This window comes from Mus musculus, chromosome 14, assembly GCF_000001635.26.
Source record: "Mus musculus strain C57BL/6J chromosome 14, GRCm38.p6 C57BL/6J".
NCBI lineage: Eukaryota > Metazoa > Chordata > Mammalia > Rodentia > Muridae > Mus > Mus musculus.
This window is the reverse complement of record NC_000080.6, coordinates 121,034,404-121,057,451: the sequence shown is the minus strand read 5'-3', so window position 1 is coordinate 121,057,451 and position 23,048 is coordinate 121,034,404. Positions and strand designations below refer to the sequence as shown.

General features: G+C 47.6%; 1 protein-coding gene across 6 annotated transcripts in view; it reads right to left on the bottom strand.

Annotated features, from left to right (window-relative positions):
- The window catches only part of Farp1 (FERM, RhoGEF (Arhgef) and pleckstrin domain protein 1 (chondrocyte-derived)), a 248,577-nt gene extending 226,293 nt beyond the window's left edge, over positions 1-22,284 (bottom strand). Inside the window, exon 1 of one of the 6 annotated variants that reach the window (XM_006518914.4) lies at positions 22,114-22,284. The gene's annotated coding sequence lies outside the window, so the exon portion shown is untranslated. Of the gene's footprint in view, positions 1-19,903; positions 20,841-21,071; positions 21,485-21,526; positions 21,879-22,113 lie in introns of those variants that run through there. The other 5 variants (NM_134082.3, XM_006518915.3, XM_030247776.1 and 2 more) reach the window with 5 other exon arrangements.
- Between the last annotated feature and the right edge of the window lie 764 nt (positions 22,285-23,048).

The following is a 23,048-nucleotide window of genomic DNA, read 5'->3' as shown; positions in this document are numbered from 1 at the left end:
TCACCTTTATTATAAGCAGAGACTTGGGCTGGGGAGATGGCTCAGTTGGTGAAGTGCTCACCAAGTAGGCATGAGGCCCTGAATTCAGACCCACAGTACTTGTATAAAAAGCCAATGCCACAATTAACAATCCTAATGCTGGAGAGGAGGAGGCAGGAGGTTCTCTGGAGCTCACCGGCCAGCCAGTCTGACTGAATCGCTGAGCTCCAGTTCCAGTGAGAGAAGCTGTCAAAAAAATAAGGTAAAGAACAATAAACAGCACTTTCTACATGCATGTGCACATACATGCCTGCACAGAGACACACATGTATGCACACACATGTGCACTTGGGGGGTGCACGCATGCACACACATACACACAAACACACAGACATACACACATACACAGATATGCACACACAGACACACACATGCACACACATACACACAAACACAAAGACATACACACATACACACACACATGCACACACATACACATATGCACAGACACACACAGACACACATGCACACACACAGACATACACACATACACACAGAGACACACATATACACACACATACACACACATGCACACACAGACACACACAAACACACAGACATACACACATACACACACAGACACACATATACACACACATACACACACATGCACACACAGACACACGTATATACACACACATGCACACACACATACACACAAACACAAAGACATATACACATACACACACACAAACACACAGACATACACACAGAGATACACATATACACACACATACACACACATGCACACACATACACACACAGACACACATATACACACACATACACAGACACACATATATACACACACATACACATGCACACACATACGACACACACACACCAAGCCCTGCTGGAACCCAACCTCCCAGCATGACATCTGGGCTTTGCAGTCACACCTCTAGGACATGGTTCCCTTTCTCCACTCTATCTTCAGACTGAGAATCCTGCCACCTTCCTTTCCCTCTCTGAATGTTGGGGTAGACTCGTGAGAAGCTGCTCACAGCTCCTGGAGGTGAGGTGCCAGCCCTCGCCTGCCCTTGTTCAAAGCAGCCAACGTGCTGGAGCGTATGGTGGCTTTGGGATCGGGTACCCTGTACAAGACAGGAGGCCAGAAGCACTTGTAGATGGTCAGTGGTTGTTTGCCAGGTCCTGCCTCCAATGTGACTGTCTATGAAAAGTATTTTTACTAAGCTGGATACAATTTGGCTTGGGGAAAGAAAACAAAAACCTGCAACAGACCCTCTGGCCCTGACCTTGCTTCTGGGGTGTCCCACCGCATTTTCAGAGTATCAAGGATATCGATGCCACTTTGTTCTTATCAGCTGACGATTCCACACAACAGACTTGTTAACATTAACAGGCATTTGCCTATCATTTAATGGTGTTGCTCTTTTACCTGCTCATACAAAGGAGAGAGAGGTTCTGAAGGCGGCTCTGTGGTAGGGAGGTTCTAAGCATCCATCCCCCAGCACATTAAACAGGCAAACAAAATCCCCCAAAACCAGAGGAATGGGGGAGGGGGTCTGAAAACTGTAAGCCTGAAGACCTGAGCTGCAACCCTAGCATACTGCAGCTGCAACCCTAGCATACTGCAGCTGCAACCCTAGCATACTGCAGCTGTAACCCTAGCACTGGGAAAGTGGAGACCAGGGCATCTCTGGGTCTTTCTCAACAGCGGGTCTAGCCAAACCGTGATCTCCACGTGGGGTCAGTGAGAAACCTGCTCCAAAGGAAAGTTAGAAAGTGATAGAGGAAGAAGACACCTGACAGTGACCTTCGGTCTCCACGTGCACAGACACACACACACACACAGTGTGTCTCACACAAACAAAAATGTCAAAGAAATGTATTCCAGAACATGAAGCAATTTCCTGAACATATTAGCCATAGGACAGCAAGGCCCAATGTAAAAATAGGTTGAGCAACCAATTTTGTTAACATCTGTACATGATCCACTTCTGGATAGATATTTCTGATGTTCTACATTTACTCTCTGTGTGTGTGTGTGTGTGTGTGTGTGTGTGTGTACACACATGCAACTGTGACGGTTTTCTCCTGAGCTATATTGCCAGTCCTAGAAGGATAGTTTTGAAAGATGGGTGAGTACCACAGTAAATGCTACTGGGCTTGTCCTCATGGGTAAGAATGGCAAAAGAATGGTAAGAATGCACGCTTGGGAAGACATGTCCTTTCTCAAGTCCACTCACCATGCGTATCTTTACTTTCATCAAACCTTTTCTCCATGGCACTATGAACACATTTTTTTCTTCTAAAAAATGTTTTATTTCCTTGGGACTGGGGTGATAATTCCACGGGTAAAAGTACTTGCCACACAAGTGTGTAGACCAGAGCTTAAACCCCACGATGCTCACAAAAGCAGACGCGTGGTATCTATAATCCCTGAGTTCCTACAGCAGACAGGAGGTGGGGACAGGAGAACCCTTGGAAGCTTGTGGACTAGCATGACATACACCATGTTAAAATCAAGAGACTCTCAAGGAGAAGGTGAAGACCAACACACAGGTTGTCACCTGACCTTCCACACACTCAGCAAACACACACACACACACACACACACACACACACACACAATGCATGCCAAATTATAGAACTGCAAAATTTTAAAGAAAAACTCTAAAACAAACCCCAACACTAACACTTTCAAGGATACCAAGTTTCTAGTACTTTTGAGACCCAGGGCAGCAAGGAAGCAATAATAGCGTCCTGCACTGGGGACAATTCTGACAAGCCCCTGGCCCAGATCATAGCTCTAGACTCCTTCCTCTCAGACAAATGGTCAGAGCGCAGAGAAAGGACATAAAACTGTTTGGTGGGAGCTTGTTTCCTATTAAACAAAAATCTAAGTTCTCTAAAAGAGCAATAAAGCTTTCAGAGAGTCCACAGCAGGAGGTCGGACACAAGCAGGCAGCCACAGATGTGATACTTTGTTGTTTAATCAAATACAAAGTACAAGTCTTAAACCTCCAGATTCATTCAAGGATAACCACATCTTTTCTTGTGCACATCTGCAGAAGGTATCCAGACGCCCCAATCTTTCCATCTAGAAAAAAAAGGGCTCCCAACTCCTCTCCCACAAATGAGTTCCAGAAACACTGCCCAGCGCCTGCCAGGCAGACACAGTCCAGGTGCTCAATGTGGCTCCAACAAACTCTTCTATCTGGCCAGCCAACTGGCACATGCATGCACACGCACATACATGCACACACATGCACACACTCGAACACACACGCACACACACTCACTGATTCCCTGAGCTCTCTGGCCCTCCTGCCTACCTATTAATTTCAATGTTCTGAAGGTGCCATTCCCTACCTGGGTACCTACTGGGGCTCCTGCAGCAGAATGACTCATGAAAGTAGCCCACAATCTGGCAATTTACTCTGAATTAAGCCAAAGACCATAATCATTGGTGTTTAGAGAGGTCACGCTAAGTTTAATTTCTAAGTTACTAATGTATGATATCATAGCACCAAACAAGCATTTTCTTCTTCTCGGTCTGAAAGGGGGTTTGTTTTTAAGCTCTCCCAGCCTGCAAGAGCATTGCTAAAGCACTCCTAACTTTGCCAGACACCAACCTGGCATCTGCCATTAAGAGAAACATGTCAGAAGCACGCACAGCACACAGACACACACATGGACAGACAGACAGACACACACACACACACACACACACACACACACACTGGGAAGGTTTAGAGCATGAATAAATGCAGATCTGCCGCCACCAGTAAGACACCACATCCAAGGCTTTCATGAACTGTGGCCAAGCAGCTAGGAGATCAGCTCAGGTCTGAGAGACTTGGGGTTCTTTTTCCTTCTAATGCACAAAAGGTAGTATACCATCTCCTAGAACACAGGGAAGATACACTTGCTGACACCTCTGAGAGAGCAGTCCCCATGCCCAAAGCTGCCCAGCCATACCCACTCCCACCCCCACCCACCGGCGGGCGAGCAGGCAGAGCCCACAAGAGCATTGGTCAGGCATGGCTCTGACCTAGGCAAGCTTTCACATTTAAGACTGCTGAAAAAACATTCCTGCTTGGACTCTTAACTTCAGAGAAGGCAGAACTCTTGACAGAAAGTGAAACCCAACCCCCACCCCACCACCAAAAGCTTCTGAGGGGAAAGAAGCCAAGGATAAAAGAGATGGGAGGGGCCAAGCCCTCCAGGGCCCTCAGCGCTTCTAAACTCACCCTGGGAATCTCTACAGGATAAATATCACAAAGCAAGCCACCCTCCCCATCACATGAACACAGCCAAATTCCTCTGAGTAAAGGTCAACAGGAAATGACCTGAAGAGACCTTTGACCTTAATCGTGTTGGTTTAAGGATTACTGAAGCAAGATTACTGGGGGAAAGAAAGCCACAAAACGTATGTAGACTAGATTATAACTGAAAAAGGAAACACTGTAAAAAAAATTAATTAAGGAGAGTGCAGGATGTTTATAATAAGGAGGTGGAGAGCAGATATGGGAACTAACTTCTGCTCCATTCCTCTGTGAACCTAAAGCTACTCATAAAAATAAAAAATAAAAAGAGACATCATCTATTTTTAAAACTTTAAGGAAAGAAGTTAAATAAGGCAGGCAGGAAGGAGAAAGCAGTCTGGGCTCAGAGCTCGGTGCGACTGTGCACCCTGCCTGATTACTTCATCTTTTTAATCATTTCACAGTGGCTTTATTGGTTTTGCATTTAAAAAGAAATAACTGAGTCTGGTGTGGTAACACACACCTGCAATCCCAGCAATTTAGGAAGCTGAGGCAGGAGGATGACAGAGTTGAGGCCAGCCCAGGCTACATAAGGAGACCCTATCTCGAACAACAGAGCCAGGTGTGGTGACACAAGGGTGTCATCTTACCGCTCAGCTCTGGATCTCATGTTCTTACTTAGGGAGACACAGTGTGACTTGGGAATTGCTATTCTGGATGTACCTGAGCCCCCGCTTCAGACTTAGGGATCACTCTCCACCTCAGAAGTCGGCACATCCCACTTCATGGATGGAAATTTTACACCCCTCAATTTCCAAGCCACACAGAGAATTCCTTGACCTAACCACCTGACGAAGACTCTACCCCTCCCCCAAGCATGCTTGAACAAGAGGAAGAAGGAGGAGAAGGAGGAGGAGGAGGAGGAGGAGGAGGAGGAGGAGAAGGAGGAGGAGCAGGAGGAGGAAGAGGAGGAGGAGGAGGAGCAGGAGGAGGAGAAGGAGGAGGAGCAGGAGGAGGAGAAGGAGGAGGAGGAGGAGGAGGAGGAGAAGGAGGAGCAGGAGGAGGAGGAGGAGGAGGAGCAGGAGGAGCAGGAGGAGGAGGAGCAGGAGGAGGAGGAGGAGAAGGAGAAGGAGGAGGAGCAGGAGGAGGAAGAGGAGGAGGAGGAGCAGGAGGAGGAGAAGGAGAAGGAGGAGGAACAGGAGGAGGAGAAGGAGGAGGAGGAGGAGGAGGAGGAGGAGGAGGGATGTCAGTTCCAATGGTACAGAGGGATAAGTTTGCAATACCATGCTCCCTCCATATGCAAAAGTATGTCATCACACTTGATGGCTCAGCCCAGCCCTCTAAGGTGAGATGAGGACCTCTCCAAGAAGCCCAAGTCTTCAAAATTTTTCAGTGGTTCCAGACCAGTAAAGGCTACATAGTGAAACCTTGTCTCAAAAACACAAAACAAACAAAATAAATACTAAAAAATAAAAATACTGATCACAAAGACGCCACAAGTTATTTAGAACCCGTGAGTCTTACTGCAGTGTACAGTATTAAATAGACTACTTTTTTTAGTACGGGTTAAAAACTGCCACTCAGAAATGAAAATTTTCTATCTCCACAGGACCACAGGGACATTCAGAGGGCTGAGTCAGCGTTTGAATCTGTGATCCCTCAGGTGTATGGAAGCCAGTTTCCATGATTGCACCCACTGGGTCTCACCTCTTGGCGCCACACTCTGTCACCTCCCATTGCATTGTGGCTGGCCCTATGACCAAGCACGCTGAGAAAATGGCAGTTTGGGTCTTCCAAGACTAGCTCACAAATGTCACAACAGTTCCTATCAGGGCTTTGCTCCACCACGAGCTCCTATCTACCACCTTGTGGTAATGACCACCCTGCCCATGGAGCCCCCTTGAGATTTGTTCCTTGGAAAGGGATCTTACAGTCCTAGCTGACATCTTTATTGCAAACATTTGAGTCAGAACTCAAGGCTGTCCAAAAGCCACGCCCAGATCCCAGAGTCCTAACCCACAAATACCACAGAGGGCTATTTACTACTGCTTTTACTGCTTTTTTTTTTTTTTTTTTTTTTTTTTTTTTGGGTTTTCGAGACAGGGTTTCTCTGTGTATCCCTGGCTGTCCTGGAACTCACTTTGTAGACCAGGCTGGCCTCGGACTCAGAAATCTGCCTGCCTCTGCCTCCCAAGTGCTGGGATTAAAGGCGTGCACCACCACTGTCCGGCTTTTTACTACTGCTTTCAACCCCTCAAAGTTGTCACAGGGCCATAAACAGTCCCCACAGCTCTGCCCCTCACAGCTCTGCCACCACAGCTCAGCTCCGCCCCCATGCCTCTTCTCCACAGCTACCCATCTTACAGCTTCTTGATAATTTGATTAGCACTGAAAATTTATGTAGGAGCTTACCAAGTCAGTCAAGAAAATTATCCTATACTCCCCTAAGCACCCTCAGGACTGACTTACATGTATTTCCTGCTGACAGAGATACAGTCTGGACTCTGCTTCTACATAGCTTTTAGGGCCCTCCATGCAACCACCAAGCAGCTGCTCCAAGAGGCTTCTCTGCTACACACACCAGGAAACTAAGGCATTGCTCCAGAGAAGCCCCTTTAAAACTTATTTCCTCTGTATTTTTGGTTTTAAAAATAACTGGGAGGTGGTGGTGCATGCCTTCAACCCCACCACTCAAGAGGCAGGGTGGTGCCCAGGGAGTGGCAATATTAGGAGGTGTGGCCCTGCTGGAGGAAGTGTATCACTATAGACGTGGGCTTTAAGACCCTCATCTTTGCTGCCTGGAAGCCAGTCTTCTAGCAGCCTTGAGATGACAAACTCAAGCTGTAGATGTAGAACTCTCAGCTCCTCCTGCACCACTCCTGCCTGGATGCTGCCATGCTCTCTCCTTGATGATACTGGATTGAACCTCTAAAACTGTAAGCCAACCCCAATTAGATATTGTCCTTATAAACATTATCTTGGCCATGGTGTCTGTTCACAGCAGTGAAAGCCTAAGTAAGACACAGATCTCTGTGAGTTTGAGGCAAGCATGGTCTACAGTGCTTCGCAAAGAAACCCTGTCTCAAAAAAAAAAAAAAAGAAAGAAAAAAACCTAACTAATAACCATCTTAGGATACTACTACACACCACTGAAAATGGCTTAAAAACAGCGCTGGCAGTACTAAATGCTGTCAAGGACTAGTAGATATTTGCTCATGAGACGTCAACACTAATGTTTGCATTCACGGTAGCTCTGCGTTTACAGGAAACACTCAGAACTGCCCCACTGGAAACAACCCAATGCCCTTCAGCAGGTGGATGGTCAGACACATCCTGCTGCTCCATGTCATGACACCAGAAATGACCACAAGAAAAGCGAAGCAAGCTTAGACCCTTACTAGACCTAGCAGTTTCTCCCAGACGCTATGCCAGTTCCGAGAGGCTCGTCTCAAAAAGCTGTGCTGTGACTTAGTGCAAGATATTCTGGAAATGACCAGAATACAGTGAATGGGAGATTAACCAACAGTTTGGGACAGCACTGTACACTTAATGAGACAAAAGTCACTCTGATAATATTAATTTAGAGAAGAGTCCCCATTAATTTTAAATATATATACTTTATATATGTATACATACTTCAATTTTTTAAAAAAGCCTCTATAACAGCAATATACTCTTAACCACTGAGCCATTGATGTAGCCCTTATATATATTTTTTGAAGTTTTTTTTTTTTTAAACTATGTCAGGGTTTCTATTCCTGCACAAACATCATGACCAAGAAGCAAGTTGGGGAAGAAAGGGTTTATTCAGCTTACACTTCCATACTGCTGTTCATCACCAAGGAAGTCAGGACTGGAACTCAAGCAGGTCAGGAAGCAGGAGCTGATGCAGAGGCCATGAAGGGATGTTCTTTACTAGCTTGCTTCCCCTGGCTTGCTCAGCCTGCTCTCTTATAGAACCAAGACTACCAGCCCAGAGATGGCACCACCCATAAGGGGCCTTTCCCCCTTGATCACTAATTGAGAAAATGCCTTACAGCTGGATCTCATGGAGGCATTTCCCCAACTGAAGCTCCTTATTCTGTGATAACTCCAGCTGTGTCAAGTTGACACAAAACTAGCCAGTATACTATATCATCCTAGCTAGCCTGGAAAACTGTATATAGACCAAACTAGCCTCAAACCCAGAGATCTTTCTGCCTATGCCTCCTAAGTGCTAAGACTAAAGGCATGCACCCACTATATACCCCACAATATATCCACTCTTTAAATCACCTGAGGGCTCTCTTGATTTTTCAAATCTTTTCTTTTTATAGTGCTGGTTTTACAAACCTTCATAGGCAAGTTATTCAAACCCATCATTTGTATCTCGGGACTCCATCATCTCCCTAACAATCACCGCTTGTCGTCTTATTCTAGAGGTAGGAGCTCTTATTGTATCATACCCCATGCATATTCCTCCTAAAGTGAGGCTGGTAAAGAGCCCAGATGCAGGAGCTGGGATGTAGACCACCTTGGGGTGTGTGCCTGGAATACATGAGACTCTGGGTTCCACTGAGCAACACACACACCCACACACACCCTACGTACACATACACACACATACCTTCTTGCACAGGGCACAGGTGCTCAATAAAAAATTGCTGTCAGAGGAAGTGGCTTCACCCTTAAGTGACAGGTTTTCTCAGTCTGTACCCAAAGCACCTAAGAGCATTTGTTTGAGGATTCTGGGGAAGAAAGAGACTCCTCCCCTTTAATAGACCTTGCTTGAGCTTTCCTCAGGTGCACCTAAGCACTAAACACCAGCTAGCCCACAGTTAGCATGCCTTTCCATATCAGATATTGGATGTGTGTGTGTGTGTGTGTGTCTGTGTGTGTATAGACACATGCATATATGTATCCACATAGACTTTTCTGTCCTGCGGTGTCCCAACATCTACAATAGTGTCCCTGTCACCACTTGCAATTTGTGAAGATTCCTGGAACCCAAGGTGGTATGGGGATTAGCAGGTTACTCATGAATCCACCATAAGACTTTCACAAATCAGCCAAAGTACCGGACAACCATGGCTGAAGCTTGAGCTGTCGTGGCCCCTGACATGCAGGAACTCAGTGACAGCAAAGCCAGACATAAGAGAGCAGCTGAGCACGATGACAGTGGTGTCCCTGGATCTGACTCTGCACAGGGCTCTCCAAATGAGCTGCATCCGCAGCCCATATGTCTGTGTTCTTGACCAGTGTCCTCCCAAGGTGTGCCAAAGGAAGTCAGAAACAGACATCACCTCCGCCAGGACTTTGATGGATGGCCAAGGCTTGGGTGTGCCAAACGGTATCTTTCCTGTCAACACACTGGAATTATCACACAACAGCCCTGCTTGCTGGAGATGGATTGGGGCTGAGAGAACTAACAACTTTAGTCACTGGTGCCTGTAACAAATGGAGACAGCAGGCCAGGGGATGGGCCTTACCGTGTGGGACTCCCTCAGGCTGCAGGTGACTACACTGATCACTCTCCATCTTCTAGATGATGCACAGGGATGCTCTGAGGCACTCTGAGCCGCAAAGGGCAGGTGCTAACTCTTTCCTTGTCATCAACGGGCGTGTTTGAACATGAGTTAGAAGAACACTGCCATGAGGACAATATATTACAAACAACGTATGACTTTTCACATGGGGTGTCAGGTCAGATGACATATGACTTACAGTCTCACACAGGATGTCAGGTCAGAAGTGTGGCACCTGAGCAGCCAGGTGTGGTGGTACAAACCTGTGATCCCAGCACTCAGCGGGTAGAAACAGGAGGCCAGGGAGTTTAATAAGGCTAGCCTCAGCTACATAGCAAGTTTGAAGCCCAAAAGGAGACATACATACATACATACATACATACATACATACACAGTCAAACAGTGATGTGATCAGGAACTCCGAAGCTTCAGCAGACCCCTGGCAGGTGGGGAGGGACCCCTATTGAGCCCCCTCTGCTGTGTGTTTTGGTTTAACTTATCTGTGCCTAAACATTCTGTGTGCCTTGAAAAGCAACTGAGGTCAGGGCAGGCCTGTAATCTGGCTGTCCGCACAGCTCCCTCCACAAACCATTTGACAGCCACTCCCAAAGTGCACAGGCACTGCCCCCTCCCCAAGAGTGTTCATTTCTGGTTAATCCTGAAGAGAGCAGCAAAGGATTGGGGTTCAAATGCAGCTACAGCGTCGTAATCCCAGCAGGACTGGGACCTCTTTCTTCCTGGGGCTCTGAAAACACAAGAAGGGTGCTGGACAGGTGGCCCAGGAGTCCAGAGCATTTGCTGCTCCAGAAGAGGACCTAAGTACAGCTCCCAGCACCCACATCAGGTGGCTCACAACAGCCTGTAACTCCAGCTCCAGGGAGATCCCCTTTCTTATCATCTGTGGGCAACTTATGCGTGGAGAGGTGAACCGGCACGTGCGAGCACACATGCACATGCACAGAGAGACAGATCGAGAAATAAACCTTAAACAAAAGATGCTGATGTCCAGGAAAAGAAATGGCCAGATACAAGGCTCCATGCCACAGGGCTAGAGACTCTGCAGCCAGCTCTTGGATCCTGAGTTGCCTCTGCTCTTGCTTGGTCTGCTGCTGAAAGCTAAATAAGAACTAACACCTTCCCCCATCCTGCTTCTCAGGGCTCAGGCTAGGCTTTTGTCCTTTGGGATAAAAATAAAAGGCACAGAGATGCTTATTTCACGGTTATGTACAGTACTGCGACAGGAACACTGCACGCTAACAAGTGGTGCAAAGGGAGCAGGGTAAATGGCCTAGCACAGGACTAAATGGGCTGACACAGGGACCTACCTGCCTCCTCCTCGCCACTGCTGGGATTACAAGCCTGTGCCACTATACCATCTTTACATCTGGCCTATAGATCAAACCCAGGCCCTGATTCTTACATGACAAGCACTTTATCACATGAGCTATCTCCCCAGCCCCTCGGGGGTTATCTGTGATGCTGGTAGATTTTCTAGGTGATGCTGAGAATCTAACAGAGGACTTCACAGACGCTAGGGAATCACTCTACCACTGAGCCTCCTTAACTGCTTTTTTGAAAGACTGAATCAATTAAGTGGAAAGATAAGAATATTGTTGGTCTACATTCTTCAACTGTCTGCACACATGGCTTTTATCTGCAACTGCTGCTAAAATTCCTTCCCAGGAGAAGACACAATGTCTACCCCTCCTCCCCCTAAGGTCTTAATGTCAAACTAAGGCACTAGTCCACTAAAGGTCACTCTGGGGACTTATGAGTTTATTGGACTTCCTTACAGAGCATAGGTGAGCCATTACCTACAGGGGTGTGGGTGCCCCTCCCCGACAAGGCTACACCAAAGTTTTTACCCAGCAGAAATAAGGGATAACTCATAAACACATTAATGGAGCCCCTCTCTCCTAGTCTTTCTTGGCCTGCATACTCTAGCCCCTCCAAAGGACATTATGCAATTAGGGTAACACTGCATACATCAGGTGTTAGGAGCACAAGCTATAGAGTCAAGGAAGGGTTCTGGGACCCTACCCCACCTCTGTGAGTGTATATGAAAAGTCAACAAGCCCAGCTAGGATGATTTTTTTTTTTTTTTTGCAAGTGAGCACAAACTAAAAACCCCAAGATGGAGGGTGTTTAGCTTAGAGCAAGGGTTCACAAGCAGTGGATCCAGACCCCTTTCGAGTTGCAGATCAGGTATCTACATTATGATTTGTAACATTGGGAAAATTACAGTTATGAGGTAGCAGCAAAATAATTTTATGGTTGGTGGGGTCACCACAAAATGAGCTGTGCTAAAGGGTCCTAGCATTATGAAGGTTGGGAACCACTGATCCACTATCCTCTGAGCCTTAAAAGATAATCTTGCAAAGCAGCAACTCATGTTCATGGATAAATATCCAAGCAAACTCAGTAAGATCATCACGGTCTCATTTTGATAACCTCATCTATGAATCCCTTTCCTTGTTATGTGATCAAATGCCCAACAGAAAGCAACTTGAAGGAGGGGCTTATCTAAGCTCACAGTTTGGGGGGATACAGTCCATCCTGCCAACAGGTGGCACTGTGGTAGCAGGAATTTATAGATGGGACCATTCACCTTGGCAGAAATAGGTAACAGACATCAGGCAGGAAGTTGGACCAAGCACAGGAGCCTACTTCCTCCAGCAAGGTTCCACTTCCTAAGGGTTCCACATACTCCCAAGCAGTGCCAGCTGCACAAACACAAGAGCCCATGGGCCTTTCCACATTCAAATCACACCACCTCTGGTTTCCCTGGCCCTCCTGTAGTCAAGAGTGCCTTCTCGAATCTGATGCTATAGAACTGATGCACTGGCAGCATATAAAGGAAAATGTATTAGCCCCCGAGGAACATCCTCACAACTCCTACACAACATAAGCGTTGTGTGAGTGCTATCCCAGGTGAAAGAAATGGCAGGGACCACCTCCTTCTTCTAAAGAACTCTACGGGCTCCCAAGTGTGATCTAAACTGGTAAAGGTCCTTCTAAGATGATGTGTGCCAAGGCCACCACCAAAAGAGGTCAAATTCAAGGATGTTTAAGCTGCATGGCTTGCATAAGCATCAAACAGCCCTTAAAAACAGTTTGCTCCTCAGAGTGACTTCACACTTCCATTTCTCTTACTGTTGCTATGACAAAATATCCCAACAAAAACTTAACAGAAGGGCGCTTATTTCAGCTCACAGTTCACCCATAGGAGGAGCCAAAGGAGGCGTGTCCACCATAGAAGGAACATCTACCATAGGAGGAGCATCCACCAAAGGAGAAGCATCCACCATGGGAGGAGCCAAAGCAGCAGAGGCTTGAAGCATCAGGTTACATCACACTCCAGTGAGGAAGCATAGAGAAATGAATGCCAGCTGCTACTGGGCTTCCTCTCTCCATGCAACCCAACAGCTACAGCCTAGGGACTGGCACCCCCTACAGTGGGCAGGTCTGCCCCCCCTCAATTAACCTAATGAACATAATCCCCGAGAGGCTGCCTCCTACCCAGGTGGTTGGAGATCTCACCAGATTGACACCCAAGATTAACTATCACACCCACCAAATCACTTGCACAGAAAAATACATAGAAAACTGTTTTCTCGAAAATAGTGTTATGTGGCAGATGAAAGATAAATTCTTTCTGTCATGTTCTGAATGGGAATCTTTCTGGTATAGACAAACCCAAGGAGGAACAGAAAGTAAATAAATGCACTACTTAGTACAGGCTAATATTACTTAATAAGGCAGGCATGGATGCATGGAGCCCGTAGAAATTTATCACGCACTTACAGGCTCTGGCTCCATCTTCTACCTCTGTTCTCCTTTTGCCCAAACTACAATATAGCTGCTGTGGCCACTGGCATCCAATCTAGTCTTTGAGGCTCTTTCCTTGGAAAACGCCCCCCCTGCCCCCATCAGCAAACTTCCCAGATGCTGGGAGCTTTTGGGAAGGCATTCTCTCAGCAACATAGGAGCTTCAAGGAGCCTGCCCTACTCACTACTGATCTAATAAACACCAAAATGACAGCATGAAATGGGGGTTGCAGGGGCCACCAGCTACAGCAGCTAATTAGGCTGCAGCATCTAGTTAACTGGAGGTAACAAGCCCAAGGACAAAAAGCAACATGTTAGGAATCCCAGGGCAGAAGGACAGAAAGAACCTCTTCCTTAAAGACACTGGACCCTCTGAGACAGGAGCCCTCCTGCCATTACTTGAGGCCTTTATTGGTAGGTGGAAGATCTCATTAATGTCTGTCATTTATATTAAGTGGACAAGGCAATCAAAAATTAGGAGAACATTCTTTCTGGCCTCATGTTACTGACCTGATCTAGAGAATGTCATGCCAGGAAGGTAAGACTTCTGGGAACCTGGGGACCTGGGAATTGATAGTCAGCTGTGGCCACCGAAAAGCACCTCACTGCTGATTGTGGTGGTTAAGGGCATTTACTGCTCTAGCGGAAAGTTCACGTTCAGTTCCCAGCAGCCACACTGGGATGCTCACAACTGCCCGTAACTCCAGCTCTGGGAGCATCTAACACCTCTGGCCTCTGTGGGCACCTACATTCATGTGCACAGACAGACTTACAATTTTTTTTTTTTGAGACATGGCCTCTCTAGGTAGCCTTGGCTGTCCTGGAACTCACTCTGTAGACGAGGCTAGCCTTGAACTCACAGATTCATCTGCCTCTGCCTCCAGAGCATTGGGATTAAAAGCATGTGCCATCATGCCCGTCTACAAATGAATTTTTTAAAATGGAATGTTAAAACTTGCTTTTGCCCAGGGTCCCAGTTTGTTCTTGTTCTTAATTGATTTAAAATTTTCTTTCTCATATTCCTTCCATCTGTGAAACACCACAACCCAACTTGAATTTTTTTAGAAAAATCTGCTTACTTGATTGTAATATTAACCACTAATTTATCTCTACTTTCAAAATAAGCAGGTTGGGTTTCTTCCCAGTGATTTTATTTGGGAAAGAGCAAAGCTGTCCCACGAAAAATGCCGGCCAAAGCACGGTCACATACAAGAACTGTCATTTCCCAAAGCTGAATACACCTCCTGACCATCAATACATCCAACAACCAGACTGCGTGAAATGTTTTCTAAGAATGTGCTCTTCAAAAGGCACCAACGCTCAAATCTAAGTGGATCAAAAAACTTCACATAAAACCAGAGACACTGAAACTTATAGAGGAGAAAGTGGGGAAAAGCCTCGAAGAGATGGGCACAGGGGAAAAATTCCTGAATAGAACAGTAATGGCTTGTGCTGTAAGATCGAGAATTGACAAATGGGACCTCATGAAACTGCAAAGCTTCTGCAAGGCAAAAGACACCGTCAATAAGACAAAAAGGCCACCAACAGATTGGGAAAGGATCTTTACCTATCCTAAATCAGATAGGGGACTAATATCCAATATATATAAAGAACTCAAGAGGGTGGATTCCTGAAAATCAAATAACCCCGTTAAAAAATGGGGCTCAGAGCTAAACAAAGAATTCTCACTTGAGGAATAACAAATGGCTGAAAAACACCTGAAAAAATGTTCAACATCCTTAATCATCAGAGAAATGCAAATCAAAACAACCCTGAGATTCCATCTCACACCAGTCAGAATGGCTAAGATCAAAAATTCAGGTGACAGCAGATGCTGGCGAGGATGTGGAGAAAGAGGAACACTCCTCCATTGTTGGTGGGATTGCAAGCTTGTACAACCACTCTGGAAATCAGTCTGGCGGTTCCTCAGAAAATTGGACATAGTACTACTGGAGGATCCTGCAATACCTCTCCTGGGCATATATCCAGAAGATGTCCCAACCGGTAAGAAGGACACATGCTCCACTATGTTCATAGCAGCCTTATTTATAATAGCCAGAAGCTGGAAAGAACCCAGATGCCCCTCAACAGAGGAATGGATACAAAAAATGTGGTATATTTACACAATGGAGTACTACTCAACTATTAAAAAGAATGAATTTATGAAATTCCTAGGCAAATGGATGGACCTGGAGGGCATCATCCTGAGTGAGGTAACACAATCACAAAAGAAATCAAATGATATGTACTCACTGATAAGTGGATATTAGCCCAGAAACTTAGTATACCCGAGATATAAGATACAATTTGCAAAACACATGAAACTGAAGACGAACAAAGACCAAAGTGTGGACACTTTGCCCCTTCTTAGAATTGGAAATAATCACCCATGGAAGGAGTTACAGAGACAAAGTTTGGAGCTGAGACAAAAGGATGGACCATCTAGAGACTGCCATATCCAGGGATCCATCCCATAATTAGCCTCCAAACGATGACACCATTGCATACACTAGCAAGCGTTGGCTGAAAGGACCGTGATATAGCTGTCTCTTGTGAGACTAGGCTGGGGCCTAGCAAACACATATGTGGATGCTCACAGTCAGCTATTGGATGGAGCCCAGGGCCTCCAATGGAGGAGCTAGAGAAAGTATCCAAGGAGCTAAAGAGATCTGCAACCCTGTAGGTGCAACAACATTATGAACTAACCAGTACCCCGGAGCTCGTGTCTCTAGCTGCATATGTATCAAAAGATGGCCTAGTCGGCCATCACTGGAAAGAGAGGCCCATTGGACACGCAAACTTTATATGCCCCAGTACAGGGGAACGCCAGGGCCAAAAAAATGGGAATGGGTGGGTAGGGAAGTGGGGGGGAGGAGGATATGGGGGACTTTTGGGATAGCATTGGAAATGTAATTGAGGAAAATACATAATAAAAAAGAAATTTTTAAAAAAAAAGGCACCAACGCAAAATGAAGACGGGTCTGCAAGATGGCTCAGCAGGTAAAGGGCTCTTGCTGCCGAGCTTACCAGCTCTCATGATAGACTGGAGAACTCACTCCTGCAAGTCGCCCTCCGACAGACACATCACACGTATGTGCACATCCGTGTGCGTGCACACAAACCCACATGCACGCATGCACAATAAAAATACAGTAAGGAATTAAAAAGTGATAAAGACAAAAATACACGAACAGGTGAAAACACTGGAAGGACAAACATGTAACAAAGGATGTGTATCCAGAGGTGTGGAGAGTCACAGCTGTAAACAAGGTGGTCCTGGGGACATGCAGTTCATTCATGACAAGTGTACTCAGTACAGCCAAAGAACACACACACACACACACACACACTCACAAACAACAATATTGTAGAAGGCATACAAAAAGCAGACATATAGTTGACTGGGAAACACAAAACTATTCCAAGAGCCATCAGGAGAATATAAAACAAAACCACCTCACACTATTACTCCACGTTCCTCTAAAGGGCTAAAATGAAAAATGTGACAATTCCAAGTGCAGGCAAAAAAGAGTCACAGAGCCTGGCAGGTGGGAGTATAAAACAGGACAAACCCCTAGAAAGCAGATGACACTTCAACACCTCCCGAGCTCAGCAGAAACGGTGAAAACACACTTCCACACAGACACCTTTCTACAGATGTCCTTAGGAGCTCCGTTCATGAACACCAAACTCACAGACAACCTGGTGGCCCAAGATAGATCTCGATACCACATCTTGGTATCACAACCCAGGTCCTATAAGAAAAGGGAGGACTGTGGACAGATGTGCTATAGGAAGTCCAGGAGGCAGTGCTGTCAGGAAGGAAAACAATCCGAGAAGCCTCTGTGTACAAGCAGTGCAGAGCACAGCTGCCTTATGTGGGCAAGAACTGGAGGGAGCATCCATTCCAGTTGGAGAAGCAACTGGATGAAAGAGTGGGTTTAAAGAGTGCCAAAATATTAACACAATTATTTGATGTAAGAGGTGGTGGGCCACAGGTAAGTCTTATTGTCCCCATGTTTTCATTCCATCACTTTTATGTACATGTAAAAAAAAAAAAAATGAGTGTGCCTTTCGCACATCAGCCAGTTTTAAGGACCAAAATGCTCAATTACAATGGAGTGAATATAAAGTCAAATACCAAATTCTCATACTCCCAGAACTGCAACCTATCCATGCTAAGGTCAAGTGTCCCATTTTAAAAAAAGAAAAAGAAAAAAAAAAAAGAAAAAAGTAAAGAAAAAAAAATCCAGGGACTAATTTAAAAGAGCATTAAAAGCTAGGCATGTTTATTCATTCAACAAATATTTACCAAGGGCTTGCTATGTTCCAGGCACTAGCCTAGCTCTGGAAATAATGAATGAGAAGGAAAAGCTGAAAGGACTTCTGACTTCTGAGTCTTCCTCTGAGGTTGATAATAAGTCACCTTTATGAGAAGCATTTCTCCAAAAGTCTTCAGGATAAACAAAGTGACTACTGCTATACAGGGTTTATTGATATATGGCAGAGTTCATTAAAGGCGACCTAGTTGGGCCTGTGGCATTTTTGTTTTAATGTATGCACAAGTGACAGGTTAGCACATAAAATTCTATGTAAATGATGAATCACACATTAATTCCAAACCTTGCAGTCTGTAATTTCTATACCACAGCAGAATCCAAACACCACTGAAATTTCATGAGCATGCACCCAATGTCATGGCTGGTCCTTCCTTTATTTCACAAGTAGCAAGCTCAGAAAACCGTATTTAAACAATGTATCAATCATATACTTTGTTCGAAGCATCCCTTCCATAACAGTGTCTACTGACTCAAACAGGGAAGGCTATCTCCACTAAAAGTCCGCTTCTTCTCATTGAAATGATCATTCCTCCCCCAGGGGGCTTTTTGATTTAAAAACAAAAGCAGTAATCGCCATAAGTGGCTAGAGAAGTTGGCATTTCCAGTCATCTTAATGGAAACCATCTGGCTCTTACCTTGGCCACATGGAAGTGGTTAACGAGGGTTACAGTCAAACCTGTGTCTCAGAGGGCTAGAGGACTACAATCTAGTAATGCCACAGCGTAAATGTCAGCCATTAAAGGGCAAGGAAAAGCAGTTCAACCACTTATGTTCAAGAATCTACTGGGAGATATCTCTCTCTCTCTCTCTCTCTCTCTCTCTCTCTCTCTCTGTGTGTGTGTGTGTAATCCCAGCTGGCCTCAAATTCATTATGCACGTATAACCAAAGGTGACCTTGAACACCTGATCCTCCACCTCCAGAGGACCAGTATTACAGGCAGGAGCCACCACGCCTGGTTTATTGGGAGGCTAGGGACAGAACACAGGATGAACACTCCGCTAAGTAAGCTTACAGCTCCTTTTCATCAAAAGTACCAAACCACAGGAAGTACCAACACAGCCAGAAGACCTACAGTCTACTGAGGTCCTGCAAGAAAGGACTCCCAGGACTCTGACACAGGGCTGTGGAGGCCTCTCTGCACTGTAGCATCTTCTTTTAGAGAGGAGTTCTCAAAAGTGCTAAACCACTGTCTGCAGCAAGCAAAGTCAGACAAAAAAGATTGGTTTAAGATGGCCAGTGCATCATGCCAGGGAAACACTAAGTCTACAGAGTCACAATCTTCTTGATCCTCTCCGAGTATTACCAGGCTAGTTCTCCAAAGTAAAACCAGCACGCAAAAATTCAGGTTTTCTTTTTCCTATCTAGAGTTCTCCAACATCCACTCATTTTCCCAAGTGAATTTAACGACTAGGCTTTCTTCCCCGCACCCCCTCCTTTCTGTTATTGAGATTGGAATTAAGGCTGGCCTTGAATTTATGAGCCCCCTCCTTCTGCCTCCAGGACACTAGGATTATGTGGCCCCATACCTCCTTGTCCTTTTCAATATTACTTTTAATATTGAAAAGCTTCATCTTTAAATATTGTCTCTTGGATAATGTGATGAAAAACAAGACAAAAAACTGTCCCAAAAGAATATCCTAGTATTGACACCCAATAAGAGAATATCAGTATAGAAAAGTACACTAAAAATAGACATGATATGCACACCTATCTATAATCCTGGCATTCGGGGTAACTGAGACAGGAAGATCTCCAGTGAGACCAATCAGGGATACACTCTAAGATCCTATCACAGAAGGAAGTGGGGTGCAGAGGGGGATGTTTACATCGTATATCTAACTTCAGAAGGATTCCAACTTACAGAACTCCTAAATCTTAACAGCATATCCCAAGTCAGAGGAGCACACTACAGTTCTGCACACACCCCCACCCCCACACACACCATGAGAAGGTAGTTACCTCATCGATGACCAAGTATTTCTAGCTTCCTGTGGGTTTGGCAGACATCTGCTCACTATCTACTCCACCGACTCCCCCAGTAGACCAGTCACTGCCCAATAATGCTTCTATTTATTTTACCCAGAAGCAGAGCTATTAGCCAGACATACTAAAAACACAAACGTTTCGTTGTGCTTGGAGAAGGTCCAATATTAGTGTCTTGCTGCAGACCGATGCTGCAGGAATATAAAGTGGGCTGTGTGGATGCCAGACCCACGGAAGACGTGCATTTTCAGAGACCCACCCACCTGAAAAGCTGAGGCTAAGATGCCAGCAAGAAATGTGGGGCTGAGGGGAAAGACGACAGGGATTTGAAAAGGGCCCCACCTTAGCTTTCAAAACACCAAACCAATTTTTAAAGGCAACTCCTCAACTAAAGCTTTCATAATCCAAAAGGCTTTCCCCCTCTTTCTCCATTCCTTGTTCAGATAGAAAAAGAGAAGTAAGACAACGCTAGGGGAATGTTCTGAAGTGGGCTTGGCCAAGTCCCCACGTGCAAAGCACATTAAACATGGCCCATCGTTGGGTCGAGGTTATGGTCAGAAAACGCTGCCTACTAAGGGAGGGATTGGAAGTCTGGAGGGTAAACCATGGGCAGGGGCCAGGTTTAAGGTTGTCAAACGCGGTAAACTAGCACGGAGGAAGGCTGAAACAAAAATAAATGAAACAGCCGGAGGCCACTGAACTCCGGAGCCGGAGCCGGGGAGGGGAGGAGAAGCTGAGCCTGGTAAACTGTTCCAGATGAGAGGCAGTTATTCGCTCCCACATCTTCACCAGCACGTCTCAAACCTCGTTCCTTTGTGAGCCCTACCTCCCTATTTTCTAGGGGGACTCTAGAAAATCCCTGCCAGCCGTGGTTTCCGGGTCCCAACAAGGAATCTGGTACTCCTCCACGACCCCTAGGTCTAAGACTCACCGGGGTCCGGATGGATCACAAGGCTAAAGTTTTCCGAACTTAAATCGTAAAAAATCACAATCAGAAGTTCTGAACTCCCCGTCCCCCCACACAAAAATAATAATATATATCCTGTGCTTTAAAAAGGGAGGGGGAAACTTCCCCCTCCATAAGGCAGAGAGTAAAGAGAAACAAGATCTAACTTAAGAGGGCGTGTTCCTCTTTGTCACCCACCGGGAGGTTCTCGCCGCCCGTGGGCGAGATGCAGTGACCCGGCGGCACGGCGGCACCCGTGCTGCCGGGAGACGGACCTCCAGAGCCGAGATTGCAGCCTGAGGTCCGGAAGAGGCGTCGGGGGCGCTGTCACCCGGCAGGGTGGGATGGGAGGAAGCGGGGGAGGGGCGCCCAAGGAGAGGAAGCCAAGCTGGGGAGAACCCACGAGCTCAGAGCCCCGCAGCCCAGGTCCGCGGAGGTGAGCTCCACCGGTGCCCGAGGAACCGTGGCTTCTGCTATTGTTGCGGGGCCTGCGGCCGCCGGCTACAAAAAGGACCGTTCCCGTGGACTCCGCAGCCAGCTCGGCCGGCGCCCAGGGCCGCGAGCGCGGGGACTCGCACAAGTTGCCGCCGCGGCCCGGTCCACCCAGGCGGCCGCCCTCCCGCCGCGGTCATTGTTCGCCGCACGCCTCCTACCTCGGTGGCTCCGGGTCCGGGCTGCGGGCTGCGGGCTGCAAGGCTGGCGAGGGCGCGGCGGCGGCGAGCGAGGGGTCCCCGCGGGCGGCGGGCGCGCGAGCTAGGCAGGCGGCGGCCGGCCGAGGTCCGAGCCATCAAAGGTGGCGCGGGGCGGAGGGGAGGGCGGAGCAGGCGGGGTGGGTGGGGAGCGAGCTCCGGGTCGCCGCGGCCGCCTCGACGCCCGGCCCGAGCGCCACTCGCGTGGGGAGGAGCGGCGCAGAGCGGGCGGTGGCCGCGTCCCCGCCCCGCACCTTCTCCGGGCTCCCCGCTCCCCGCAGCCGCTGCGCCCGCGCCGGGACCAGCCGCCTCCGAGGCTGTTGAGCGGGAAATGAGGGCCACCACTGCCCCTCCCAGGGCCTGGGCCGAGCCCTCGGCAGGGGGAGCCTGGGCACAGCCTGGGGACGGCGGAGAGCCACAGCCCCCTCCAGCGTCCGAGCCGTGACCTGCGCCCGCACAGCGGCCCCGCCCCGCTCCGCCCCGCCCCGGAGGCAGGTGCGCAGAAAGGTGGACCGTGGGCAGGGCCACGCCACCCTGGAGCTGTGCCTTACTTGGGCGTGTGGCAAGAGCTGGTGTCTGAGCTGCACCACCAAGCCAAGAGCGGGAAGAAGCGCCACCGCGGAGACGCGAGCGCTAGTCGCTGGTGTCCAGCGGGATGCGGAGGCCCGGAGGGAGATTCGTGGCACTGACTCCGCAGGTCGCCTTTGGAAGCCTGACAGAGAACTACGACATCACGTGGAAAGCGTTTTACAAAGACCCACGAATTCCGCCCCCCACCCCTTCCAGGCCACTAGCGCAGGCTTCCGGCACCACCCTAAGCGGCGCGGTATTCAATGCCAGAGACACAGGTGCCACCTCTGATGCTGCTCGGGCTCAGTGCCCACCACCTGAGCGAATCCCAGGACAGTGCCCAACCCCACCTCTCTCCGACCAGGGACAGCAGAATGCCCTGCTTAGTGTGGCGAGATTTAGAATGACTTGCAGTTATTTGATTCCGTTTTTTTTTCCCCCAGAACTTGGTGATATAGTCGGAAGATTCATGATCAGAAGGCCCACGATACTAGGTGACTTTCAATCACTATCCCCACCCACTAGGTGCCATTTTTCCTTCGTCCTTCTTCCCTGTCTCTGTCTGGGAAAGATCTTGGGCCACTGACCGTATGGAACACAGGAAAGCCTTGTTCTGCCGGATCCAGAGGCTAGTGTGGACCCGCCCCTAGAGCCAATTTGGCTCAGATTCCGGTCATTTTCCACCCTGGAGGAGTTCACTGACCTCAGTCGCAACTACAACGGAGCTACAACTGAACTTAACCAAGTGAAATTGTCTCTGTGGCTAGGGAGGGAGGCTGAAGACATGAAAGCTTGATTATCAGAGAGGGGCACCTGTAAGTCATGGGAGTCAAAAGCAGTCTGCGGAGGGTTGGGGCTGTTTCTTGCATGCTGCAAAATCCCTCTGGCCTCTGGGGAACCAGACAGGCCTTGGGCG